Source organism: Galeopterus variegatus, unplaced genomic scaffold (genome assembly GCF_000696425.1).
Source record: "Galeopterus variegatus unplaced genomic scaffold, G_variegatus-3.0.2 Scaffold84, whole genome shotgun sequence".
NCBI lineage: Eukaryota > Metazoa > Chordata > Mammalia > Dermoptera > Cynocephalidae > Galeopterus > Galeopterus variegatus.
In genome coordinates, this window is record NW_007726195.1 from 570,100 (window position 1) to 584,038 (window position 13,939).

General features: G+C 38.5%; 1 long non-coding RNA gene across 1 annotated transcript in view; it reads right to left on the reverse strand.

Moving 5' to 3' along the window:
- Nucleotides 1-13,939, reverse strand: part of LOC103596557 — a 74,282-nt gene that overhangs the window by 7,778 nt on the left and 52,565 nt on the right. The gene's annotated exons all lie outside the window — the stretch shown is intronic.

The following is a 13,939-nucleotide window of genomic DNA, read 5'->3' on the forward strand; positions in this document are numbered from 1 at the left end:
CAGTTTCTACCTGACTGCCTGTGTGGTCTGACACATCAGCAGCACCCTGTCAGTGCAGATGGAGCTGATTTTTGTGGTTCTGACTTGGAAGCTGAGTTGGTGGGTGTGGAAGTGGGGAGAATGTCCTTTAATCCTACAACAGCCAATTCTTTTTTTGGTGTCATTTTTTTCTTCATTGTATTTATTTATGTATTCCTGATTGACAAAAATTGTTTACATTTATGGTGTACAACATGATGTTTTGATATATGTATATATTGTGGAATGGCTAAATCAAGTTAATTAGCATATGTATTACCTCACATATTTATCATTTTTGTGGTGAGAACACTTAAAATCTACTCTCTTAGCAATTTTCAAGTATACATTGTTATTAACTATTGTCACCATGATGTACAACAGATCTCTGAACTTATTCTTCTAACTGAAATTTTGTATCCTCTGACCAACATCCCTCTAATACCCAAACCCCAACCACCCCAGCCTCTGGCATCCACCACTCTACTCTCCGCTAATATGAGTTAGCATGTGAGTTAGATTCAACATGTAAGTGAGATCATGCAGTACTTGTCTTTCTGTGCCTTGCTTATTTCAGCTAACATAATATCCTCCTGGTTCATCCATGTTGTCGCAAATGACAGGGTTTCCTTCTTTCCTAAGGCTGAACAGTATTCCACTGTGTAAAGATACCACATTGCAGGTATTCTTAATTCTACTTCCATCTCTCCCTCTTTATTGCTCAGTTCTTCCTTATTCTAAAGATGCCCACTGACCTGGCCCGTTCTGAGCTCCGGCCTTCTCTCTGCCCTTCACTGCAACCTCTACGTGCCCCCATTTCTCCTAACACTGAGAAGTTCAGCCTGAGGGGCTACAGAATTGACTGTTGTCTGTCTCAGAGGCTCAAACCTGGTGGTCTTTTCCCAGGCCTCTTCACTTTAGCCACATTGGTCTTCAATGACCACTTTATTCCTGAAACTCTCCTCCCTTCGCATTGGAACACTGCATTATCCTGACTTCCCTGCCATCTCTCAGTGCCCTCTTCTGCCTTCCTCACTGGCTTGTCTTCTTTTTCCTGTTTCCTAAATGTAGACATTTCTCAAGATTCTCTCCTTAGGCTTTGTCTATACCCAGCCTCCATGACCTCAATAATTACTTCTCCATAGAGAACAGAACTCATTGTCTGTCCCTCAAAATCTGTTACTTCTCCAGACTTCCCATTTTCTGCCACTGGAACCATCTTCATCCAGTTACTTGCGCCTACAATTAAGGAGCCATCTTTAATATCTCCCTTTTTTTTTCTTGCTTCTCATATCCAGTCAGCTGTCAATATTGTATCAAAATCAGCTGTGATTTTTACTCTGGCTGTGTTTCCTGAGTTAATACCTGTTTTCTATACCAACATCTATTTACCCTTTGCCACCTAACTGCCAGGACTTCTGTGAAGGTCTCCTAACTGGTTTCATTTCTTCCAGCTTCTTTCTACCTCTAGCCCAACCTTCATATCAATATTGCATTAATTTTTCTAAAGTACCATTCTAAATACATCACTCCCTTGCTCAAAATACTTTTTTTTTTTTTGCTTACTGGATTAAATTCAAACTTCTCAGCTTGGCATTTAAGGCTGTTACAATGTGGCCACAGTCTAATTTCTCATTCTTATTTCTACAGTCCATTCTACACGTCAGCAAAGTCCCACCCTTTCCCACCATGTACGTGGTATTTCCTCCCTTTTTCTAATGTCTTCATATAGCTTCTTTAAGGGCCATCCAAATGCCACTTCATTTTTTGAAGCATTTCCCAAAGGTAAGTGCCCTTACCGAATCCTCAAGCACTTTTTTGCACTACCCCCCTTTGTACATTCTATTGATTGTAATAAATATTTGTGTGATTTGTCTTCCCCATCCTTAAGCTCCATCAAGGCAGAGACCATTTTTACTCTGTGTGCCCTGTAGTGTGCAATGCCTTGCACATAAGTGTGTGCACAGCTGATGTCTGCCCAACCAAATTTAAAAGGAATAAAGAATCTTGCTTAGAGTTATGGGAACTGAGACTGAATTGGGAAGACCTTAATGCTCATCTACTCCGACCACCTCATTTTTCAGAGGAAGGGATTAAGAGAATTGACTTGCTCAAGGTCACATCCTTGTTAGTGCCTGAGCAAGGATAACTGATATAAAAGGTCACAAATCTCTAAATATCTATCAGTGCTTACTTGGCACCAATAGGCCCAGCAGACCATCGACAGTGACCAGACCAGAGAGAGTGTGTGGCTGGGGTGTACAGCCTGCAAGGATATGCTGTGTTCTAAAAATTAACAAACTTGTTCCCTTATTTGCTTCAACAAACTGAACTAAAAACTATCTTTTCATAGTTAAATAATGACTAAAAAATGAGGGTGGATTTAAAAAACAAGGGAGCAAATTTTTAAACATTACCAGTAGAAATAAGTATGACAACATAGGTTGAACATCCCTATTCTGAAAATCTAAAATACAAAAAGTTCCAAAATCTGAAACTTTTTGAATGCTGACATGATGCTCAAAGGAAATGCTCACTGGAGCAGTTCGGATTTTGGATTTTCAGATTAGGGATGCTCAATCAGTATGTATTCTCCAAATATTCCAAAAATCTGAAAAAATCCAAAATCTGAAACACTCTGCTGTTTCTTTTCTCATGCTTTGGAAAAGCTGTAGGTTCAGCTGGAATTCTTGGTGAGAACATGAGCAGTAATGCTATGGTTAAATTAATTACCTTGTAGAAACACAAAGTATAGGCACTCTTGCTGTTATGCTACATGAACACTTCTTTTTCCACCTAGCTTTGCCCAGTACTCATGCTCTAGATTTCAAAGATTTTTTTACTTATTTTTCTTTCCTTATATTACTAATTTGCTTGTAGAAATGCATAGATAACTGCCACCAAGTCTGTTCTAGTTTTCTTGCTGTGTTCTCCTCTTGTGGTAGAAGAAGCACTAATTGTTTAATCTTCTTTCTATCCTTATCTTCCAACAGAATCATTTTCTCTCACCCAGAGATGAAAAGCCCAACAAAACATGCTGTGGGTATAATGGTATTTATCTAGGTGAGGAAAGCAGACTTTTTCAGGTGATCTCAGCAGTTTTTACTCGGCCAGAAAAGCAAAGCTCACCTCTTACATGTTAGCCTACAGCACTACAAGACATCATCTGCCTCTCCCAGGTGAGGACTTGAATCGTTGTTACTCACTGGAAGAAAATCTTGGTTGTCTTAATCAAACTCTTTTTGGCCAGTATGGTGGAGCTGTGCTAGGCATTGAGACATCCATTAAATGGCAACACCCCAGACGCCACATAAACAGCCAGTTGGCCTAAAGAGTTCTTACTGTTCTTTCTAACCCATCATATGGCTGGACAGATTAGCAGCACTTCACCAGACACAACTTCCTTCTCTTTTTTTTCCCTGGCAACTCCTTTAAAATCATAGAGAAAATCACTGATCAATATGTCTAGTACATTGCAGTGAAAAAATATCTGGAAACATACAAATCCTTTGTGTAACTAGATAAGTGTACATTTTAAGTATATCTAACATTTTATTTAAATTGTGCATTTTATAATTAAACGGAGCCAGAAGCTTTCTGTCCTTTAATAAAACCCTCCTTTCTCAGCCCACACTTGGCTGCCATGATCTTGCTTTCACTTTTTGGAAAATTGTCACCTATCCCCATCTTATGTTTCCTCTTTTCTTAGTATACACCTGAAGGTCTGTTAATCAGAACTACTGCACGGTGTGTCATGTTTTATTACTTAAAGGGTGGTTACACTCTAAAATAAAGACTTAGTGAAAATGACTTCATGGGGTTTCATATTTATTCTCTTTTAATGACTTCCATATCTAGTGTACTCAGTTTTTAAATCAAAAGATAACTTTGAGGGGCTGCTGGTGGCACAAATTCTCCCCAGAATCTGGAAATCCAGCTGTCTCACTTCCTCTGACATCATCACTGTAATAAATAATCTGCTCTTGCAAGCCAGCTGGCAAATTTCTCGATAGTGTCAGACGCAGGACAGACAGTGGGTCACTTCTCTTCAGCCTGTTTCATTCTTGAGGTCTCTGTGGATTTGTCTCGGAAGCCCTAGAGACAGAGCTACTATGTAACACTGCCACATATCACTGTAAGGAACTTTCTGTAGAGTTCTTATTTCAGTATGACCTTTAGCATTCCTTAGAAATCACACCAAATCATTCTAAAATTACAGAGGCGGCTTTTGTGATCAAAAAAGATAACAGTAACAATAATAGCTACCTTTATTGGATGTCTAAATTTTATCAGGGACCATATCACGTATTTTTAGATAAAAATACATTCTCATTTAATCCTCATAGCAATTCTATGTTATAGGTATTAGTAATACCCATTTGACAGATGAGGAAAACTGAAACTCAGTGGGCTCATGTAACCAGTCCAAAATTATTTCATTTCCATGACAGTTTACAGCCACTGGAAAGAACTGGGAGCATAGATCCCAGGTGAAGGAACTATTTCAGAAACTATGAGTAAGTATAGTTCCTTCCTACCTCTTTTCTAATTGAAGATGAGAATGGCTACTGGTCTCCTCAAAATTTAATGAACAAATGAATCACCCAGGATTTCTTATTCAGCATGTCTGGGGTGGAGTGTGTGATTCTTCATTTCTGACAAGCTCCCAGGTGATGCTGATTCTACTGGTATGGGTAACATGGGTCTTATGTCTGACACTCTTCTTTCTACTGAGGGTCATTTTAAGGAGCAGTTCAAGCTGAATAATTTGGCTAACAGCTCACATGGCATGACTATCTTCTGATTCTGAGCCAGTTTGTCAGGTCATCAGGCATTAGACAGAATTCAAGGAGTTTCTGGCATAGAGCACATTGTGAAAAAAAAAAAGATCATTCCTAGGTCCCCCAGGGCTTCTCCCCCTTGGAGAGAAATGATAAATGATTGGAAATTCAAAATGACAATGTCTCTAACATATAAAGTTCCTATTTTTTACATTATTGTTATTTTTAACAATAATTATCTGTTAATGATTCAAATAACACCTTTCCTCTGAGAAATTCAATGAGCTTTACTAACCTTAATTGTCTAACAGCAATTCCCAGGTGTAGATAAAGCTGTCTCAAAGATCACAGTAAATTTAAAATTGTTCCACTTCCCTCATTTCTTCGCCCCAAATGTAGTGGTGAGTTAGTGGTGAGGGGGTTACTAATTGGCAAAAGCCTACTATCTCATAATTTGAGGCACAAGAAATTTTATAAAGCAAGGGTAAATCCAAGAAATAACCAGCAGAGAGGTGATGGTGGGGAATACAACAGTAGAGAAAAAAAGAGGAAGAGTTAAAAAGAGTAAGACTAAGAAAAGAGAAAGTAAAATCACTGAACTAGCTGGATGACCTTAGGTGAGTCATTTAACCTCTAGGTGGCTCAGCTTTTCCATCTGTAGGAAGAGTAGGTGGGTTTTATGATTTTAAAGGTCCCTTAAAATTCTAACAGTCCCCAGAGAAGAAAGATGTGGGAATTAAATAGCTCATCAACCTGTTAAACCATTAAACTTGTTAAAGAAATCTATTTGACTTTTAACTTTTTAACTAATTACCTGAAACAAATTCCCAAGTCTACATCACTAATCCCACCTCTCTGGAAACTGATGAGAGCACCATTTAATGAATAAGAGACCAAAGGCATCGTGGCCAAACTAATCAGAATCCCATCTTCCGCTTTCTGATGCTATAGGAACTGTTTTACTTTTTAAATTTTAGTTCCTTATTAACCACTAGTTAATACCCATGTCCAGAAGAAATATCTCTGATGACTTGAAGACCCATGGGATGGCCTGTCAACAAAAGGTGGAATCACAGTCTCACTGTTGTCACATCAAATCTATGTTAATTTTCTCCGTAGAACCCTCTTGATTCCTCTTTGACAATTCACAAACTCTGTTAATTAGAGTTGCACATTCCATGAGCCTTAGCATTATCAGGTAACAGTTGATTCTTGTTGTTTAATATAAGAGATCTTTGGGATCAAATACATATAACAGGAACCCCTCCTCTCAGTCATTTGACACTAGAATCTTCCTGTCCAGAAAGCCTGCCACAGGTCCTGGTTAAGATCATTTTAAACTCCGTAGTGAGTATTCTAATGTGAGTATGATTTATGATGTAGCATGTTATTTGGTGTTATCAGAATTTTCTATATTGTGCCTCTTGCTCTGAATATGTTTTCTGAACTAACCATTACAGTTTGTGGCTAAAGGGAATAACAGGCACCAGAAAGCATCCCAGTGGCATTACCCCAGACAGCACACTGTCACTGTCTCCAAAGTGAAAAATCACTGCCCTTTTCCTGATCACATCACCTCAACAAATTAATTTTGGCTACCAATAACTAAATGCTTACTGTGAGGCATGCACTGTGCCTTTTCATACACTACACTCAACTTCATTTCTTATAATCTTTGAAGGTGGGAATTATATTCCCATCTTATAGAGGAGGAAGTTGAAACTGATGGTTAGGAAAGATACAGTTATTTGCCATAGGTCATGAAGCCAGAGGGTAGCAAAGCAGGGTTTAAAGCCGAGTTTAAACCAAAATGCTCTTCAGCTTAACCTACACCTAGCTAGACACCACTAAACAACTGATCGGCCTTCATTCCATTCCTCGTCATTGGGGTCCTCATCACAGGCTTGTGTTAGATTCTCTGTCATGTCCCTCTAATGCCATCTTGAACTATTTTTGAGCCTTCTCAAAGCATACACTTGACTCATGTTTTCCCTCTCTATATTGGTTAATCCTTTAATCTAAAAATCCATTACCACTTCTTTTCAACAGACCTTCACCACACCTTTTCAGCTACTTCTTTGCCCTCATCCTCATTCTAAATTACTCTTTCAAGGCCTCAATTTGACTTCAAGTGTTCCAACCCCATCTTGTGAACTCACCCTCCCTCATACATAAGGAGCCTATTCTTTCTACCTGTTCCATTAGTATTACCAGTTTGACCTTACCCCATGATCACCCATTTTAACACTGTCTCAGTAACTCTCCAGATTTCTTTTCTCCCCTGACCTTCTATGTGCAGGGCCTCCTCTTACATTCTTCAACCATGAATCCATTTCACCATATGCCATTCACTCATACTCTCAGTACAAAATCCTGCACATGCACGCCATCTGGACCCTCACTCCTGCCCATTGTTTCCAAGTACCAGCCTACGGTAGTTTTTTTTAGTGTGATCTATTCTATCAAGCCCCATTCTCCATTCACTTTTTCAGATGATAAGCTTACTTCCTACTTTAGTAAGAGGATCTATAGCATGCAGTGTGGTAAGTTTACTGGCTCTCATCTCCTTATCTAATATCTTTGAATTTCTATCGTTTTGTTTTCTCAAAATATATCTGTGTCTTTTTCCACATTCCCTTCCTATTTTGTAGGTTTTATCCTCTCTAATTCTGATTTGGTTTCTTCAGGGATACCTTCTCTCTGGTTGATGGCATATCCATTCCTATCAGTACTAGATTAATCATCACAACATAGTTCTTTTTTGTCCTGATTTCAACTCCCGCCTGTCAAAATCCTTCCAGGTACTGTATCTCAAAGTGAGTTTTACAGGATACCAGAACTTCAAGATGCACCACAAAAAAAGTTACATCTCAAAAGAAGTTCCTTGGTCAAATAAATTTAGGAAACATTGCATACTGTATGTCGCTCTTGCAAACTCATAATGCATGTAAAAGTATTAAAGGTGTCAAAGACCCCATCTTTGTCCAAACGTATTGTGTTGCGGACTCCCTCCCACCTCTTTTTTAATGGAACACTTACTAACCTCAGAATATGCTTAAAGGAAGATGCTTTAATTGATTCCCCTGGTTCCAAACTCTTTAGCTTGGGCATGTAAATTCACTGAATCTACGTCAAATAAGCCCTCTCAGATTTCCTTTCCACCAATACTCCATTTGGTCTAAACAAATTAACTTATAGAGTGTCAGAAAGACTAAGCACAGTTCTATCTCTGAACTTCTGAACATACCATTTTGGCTAATTGGAATACCTTCATCACATTTTTTCTTATCCAAGCTTTTCTTCTTCAAGGTCTGTATGTAATAATGTATACCTAATGAAACTTTTCCTTGTGAAGACTGGCTTGGCCCATTCATTTAGCACTTAGTTTAATGCCTGTTTTCTATAGTTGGTGAAAGTGTAAATCTTCTAGGGCATGGACCATGTTTTATACATTACAGAAACTCCAGCACCTAGTGTAGCCCTTTGTGCACAGTAAGACGTTATAACCATGCTATTGGTTACCATAGGCAGAAATGGGCAACATTGGGGCATGATAAATCAGAATTTGATTTTGTTGCTATTGAGACAGTTTAGGATGTTAAGGGCCCAGGTGGAATGCACCATCACCTTGGTGGGAAGAAACACCATCCGCCACCACTGTCATCACCCAAACAAATGATACCATGTATATTTAAGGCTTTGGATAAAGGCTGGATATAGAAGAGCAAGGACAGCTCTGTTCTTAGGTGAAAGTAAGAATTTATATTAGTTAAAATATAAATTAAAATATATTAGAAGGATAAAATAATGTAGAAACATCAAAGGGCCCATGAAAGGGACCACTGGAATAAATGTCTCCATATCAACGGTGAAATTACCATTATCATTAAATCACGGTAACTTGATGACAAGAAAAATGCTATTTTCCTACACAAGGAAGTCAGAAGCAGTCTTGTGTGAGGACCCATTACTTACTACTGTGCCTGGTGTACAGAGTATGTAGCAAGCATTTGCAGAATGTGTTACTTGCCTTCTAGTCCTATTCTAACCTCTGTTTCTTTGAGTCAGTCTGGAGACATATTACTTGGAGAGAGTCAAGGCATCTTGGCAGCCATTAGCACAACATGAAACCCCCAAACAATGAATTCAATCCTTCCATAAAGCTTCTACTGCCACAACTCATAAGAGCACAGAGCCGGTCGTCTCAGGCTAGTGTTAATAACTAGATATTAAGGAAGTTTTTCAGATTAGGTGTTATCTGAACTTGGGATTTAATAGGTTTCCTAATAGTGAGTTTGTAGCAAGGCTAGGACTAGAAATTTGGTCTCTTGATGCCTAGTTAGGGAGTTTTATTATGTGAGAGAAAAGAGTATAGCTTTCTTCGTAAAACTGCAGGAAAGCAAATGACTTTCATAATTTAGCAGAAGAGAAAATACATTTCAGTACAGTAGAGTCTGAGAAGTATTTTACTACCTTCCTGAATAAAAAGTGGTATGCAAACAAAAAATATTCAATTAAAAACTATTTTACAAATGAAAATTTTATTTATGTTTACCTTTAAATAGGTGTAGATTGTGTTATGTAACAATGTGAAATAGAAGGATAATGGAAAACATTTTGCAAACAGAAAATTCTGCATCAGTCCTTAGTTAAAATTCATAACCACACATTGGAGTATTGATTATTAGAAGTAATCAATAACAAGTATTTTTAAAACCGAATTTTTATTGCAGGAAATTATTGGGTGGGTGAAGCTAAATGGTTTAGATGTTTTTCTGTTATGTCCATACTTAGAGGTGTCTTTCTGGACAATTTACACATCTGGGAGTGAAAATGAAGGGTGGCCTGCCTGTTGGGGCTGTAACAGGCCACTGGGGCATGATCGATGTTTTCTGAGTGCTGTGGGTAGTTTCTAGAGTAAAATATCTAAGTTTCTTCTTTTCGTAGTAAAAATGAATAGTTTACTTTCATGTTCTGGGTGAAGTCTGAGATCTCTGCATCTCTTTCAGGTGTCACCATTTGCAGGGGTGGGGAGATACTATTGATAATGCTTTACATTGATTCAGACATACTAAAGGTTATGTGGTAATTTCACGAACACTCTGTAAAAATGAGTTTTATTCATCATGAGTTACATAGATGAGAAGATTGAGGTGGGGTGAAGGGAGAGGAGAATGTGGTTTAAGCTGCCTGGCTAATAAGTAGTAGAGCTCATTAAAACCAAGGTTTTCAGCAGAAAATTCCCCCCCCCCAAAAAAAAAATTCCATGGTTTCAAACAAGCTTTGTAGCAAACCTGAGAAGTGGAGCAGTAGATGAAAATCAGAAGATCTGCCTTGTCTTCCTGGGTCTCATGAGAACTAGCCGTGTGACCGCGGTCAAGTCACTAACTTTTCTGAGTCTTATTTTTCTCACTTATTGGATCATTGGCAAGGAGTCAGTGAATGGCATTGTACTTTCAAGGTAGAAAATCTCTCACTTGTAAAGTGGTATTGATAATAATGACTGCTTTGCCTATCTTATAAAGTTGTGATGCTAAAATAAGCAGATTCAGGTGGAAGTGCTTTGTATACTATGGAGTACTGAATTAGGAAAGTCTGGAGGAATTCAGAAGTGTCCCAAGTATGTGTGGGAGTTGACAGTCAGTCCACTTCCACTCAGGTTTTGGGAGAAGCTGTAATAAAGCACTGGCACCAGCTCAAATCCTATTCCATTCTCTCCTCTCCCAGCACGCTGTGGAGCATCATTTGAGAAAAGTTATTTGAGTGGGTGAGCCAAATGCTCAAGTTCCAACCCTTCTGAGTAGAAGCCACAGAGAATTCTAAGCCACAGTGCAGGTGACAATCACTGTTTTTCCAGGTGTGTCTGAAACACTGGGGAGACCCTAGGGAGGGAGGTAAGACGTCACTGCTCCTGAGGCCCAGTTTTCTCCTGTACACAGTTCTAGCCCACATGATTTCACCTGGCAGCCCCAGGAGACAGAAAAGATCCAGAATTAGCAGGAGCCTCCTCTCCTGATAACCTAAGTGCTCTGATTGAAAGGCAGAGGGTATCAGGAGAATGGCTGTACCGAGTCGGCATTGATTTCTCTAGTCATTGTCTGCGTCTGGTTTCTGTCTCATTTGGAGGTGGTTACTGTTACTACAAGCAGCATGAATCATGTCTCTGTTAAAAAACAGAGCTTCAATTGTCTTACATAACCCCTGGTAACTGAACGTCTAATAATAGCAAGCCATTTCCAGGTAGGGAATCTGTCTACCTCCTAGACACACACACACACACACACACACACACGCACACACATGCACGCTCTCTCTCTCACACACACACACACTCTACTCCCAATGCCTCACAGTAGAGAAAGACAGACAGGAAGGAAGCAGAGGGAGAAAGGGAACAGCAGAATTGAAATTTTTTGTATTTTAAATATATTAAATAATCATGCATCAGGGGATCTGATGACCAATATGTTTAACTGAGCTAGTTTAATGAACCATAGGAAACAAGCATTCTTCTTAAAAGTAATAGCAAAGTACAGCAAAGAATGCCAAGCACACCAGACAGACACGTTCTCTAACACTCTACTACTGTATGAAAACCCCAAACCCAAAAGACAGAGGGGGGTGAAAATATCACTGGATTGGCTGCTAGCTTGCACTGGCTAGATTTAATTTTCAAAGGACATTTTCTCCTCTCCTTTTTGTTTGACTAGAGGATTATATTCCAAAGTTTCTTGGCTACATTCATTACATAAAAATTCTAGAAACTGAAAAGCAACTGAAAACATGGCTGCAACGTCCCACCATGTAGGATATATGGTGTCAGGCACTGTTACCCGAGTCAGTTTCTATAGAGGAGATAACTCTGCATCTGAGGACTTATATTTTTCCCATGACCCTACTCTCTGGCTTGAAATACATGATGAGGTCTTTTCATACATAATGCCTATTCAGCTGCCCATTAAGGTAAATACCAAACAAGAAAAATAATAAGAGAGTCTGAAAAAATGACTTTTAAAAAAAATTACGAAGTTAAATTTTTCTTTAAATCACTCATTTGGATGAGAAAAAAAATAGAGTCTGGTTAGCAAGTTAAAAAGTTTTTGAGGAAAAAAATAATATAAATTTATAACTTATATGTCTCCATTTCCTCATTGCTTCATCTTGTCCATCCTAAGAAAAATCACTGCAAAGCCATATTTTTTGAGTGTGCATTCCCAGGAGCCAAGTAGCTCTAGATATCATGTAAATTGAACTGGGGAGACTTTATGGAAAATTCCAGACAGAGCTTACATCCTGCCACTCATCTGGGCTAGGACCACAGAAGGAAAACTTTCTTCTCTGTTTTGATTGTTCAGTAACATGAAACAGTAGACTAGACTAGTTCAAACCAGAGAATGTCCTAGGACACACCCACTTGGAGGACCAGCACCTGGCTATTCTATATGTTCTTCAGTTGTTTAGGGATATAAAAGGCTCGATGAGATAGTTATATGTCAAAATGTTTGTGTGTCCCCTCAAAATAGGATTTACTCTGCCTATTTTCTTTCGGAATACTCTCTGAATCCATAAGCAAAAGAATTTTGAACTGAAGAAAGAAACAAGAGAAATAAAAATAATAAAAAAGAAGAGAAGATGGAGAAAGAGGCAGGAAAAATGCCAATTATCCCCAAAACCTGCCTGGATTTGACAACAAAACCTCTACTAACTGTGCTCTGGTGGTGTTTGTTACATGCCATATGGACATGGCTTCTAAAGAAAATGAGGTCTAGGTTTTTCTCACAAATATCCAAACCAGAACAGTAGGGATCTTGACCTCTATATTACCCTACATTACAACAGAATCACAGTTGTGGAACACAGTTGTTGGGACTAAACTCTTCTATATATTTCATGTGCTTTGTGAATTAAATTGTTCTTAGAGTTAGTACACTGGTGGACTAAATGTTTTAATAAAAACAGCCACGAGGCACCACAGTTTTCTTCACAAAAGGCTTTTCCTTCTAACTACTGTGAATATATTGCTGAATAGTTTTTACTTCTGGAAGAGGAGGAGATTTGCCTCTTCCCCACTCTTGGCCTCTAAAACCAGGGTTATTCTATGCATCTGTGAGGTGATCACACCCACCTGAAATTTCAGGGCACTATGTCAGCTAGTTCCTTCATGGTGGTGTCTTTGGCACCTGAGTGAGAACTTGGTGGGCCAGACACATTTAAAATGTAAAAGTGGATTATTACACTATTTTGCACTGCAACAATAAGAGTATTTCTGGATTGTTGCTGACAAGTAGATTTATCATAACCATGTGTGGTACAATAAACCACATGCCATTGTATCAGAAGCTTGGAGTTAATATTTTCAAATGATCCAGAGATTTTTTTTTTTTTTCAAAAAAAGAGAAATGGTGGATTTTTTTTCCATCCCTTTCAATAACCAATTATTGAATATCTATTGTCAGTTACGGACCCTATTCACAGAAGAGGACCCTATTCACAGGGCTATGCCAGATTCTCACTATGTTCTTTCTTTCCTAACACTGAACAGTAAAATACCAATTACAGCTGTTTTTGAACCTGATAGGCAATCAGTATGTAGTAACTGGCTGTAGTGACGATAGTCAGAACTGGTGATGTTGATGGCAGTGGCACAGCAGATTAAGAACATCTCGGGGACAACTCAAAGGTGGTAGATGAGAAAATCTGGTAAGACTTTCTGGTAAGAAAATCTGGTCTTACCTATTACACATTCCAACAAATGTCTGGAACTCCAGAAACTTGGAAAATCTAATACAATGAGGCCATTCTTATGGGCATTATAAGATTCATATAAAAAGGAGGCATATATGTCGATCTTGTGAGCTTCTCTGTATTTGTAGAATACTCAGGATACTTCTGAGTACCTATCTTAATTTTTAGAATCATTCATAGAAATCTTACAATTACTTATAAAATAAACCTTACTCCAAATAAATTAATTGACAAGCCAGTTGATAATCAAGATACACAAAGCAATGTTGGTGAGATAAGGCAAAGTTAGAATATTCTAAGGTGATTACAGAGAAACTGAAGAAATTACAGAGTGGTTTTGGCTGAAAGGCAACTGACTATCCACCAGAAGATCTGGGTCCCCAGCCATGTTTGTA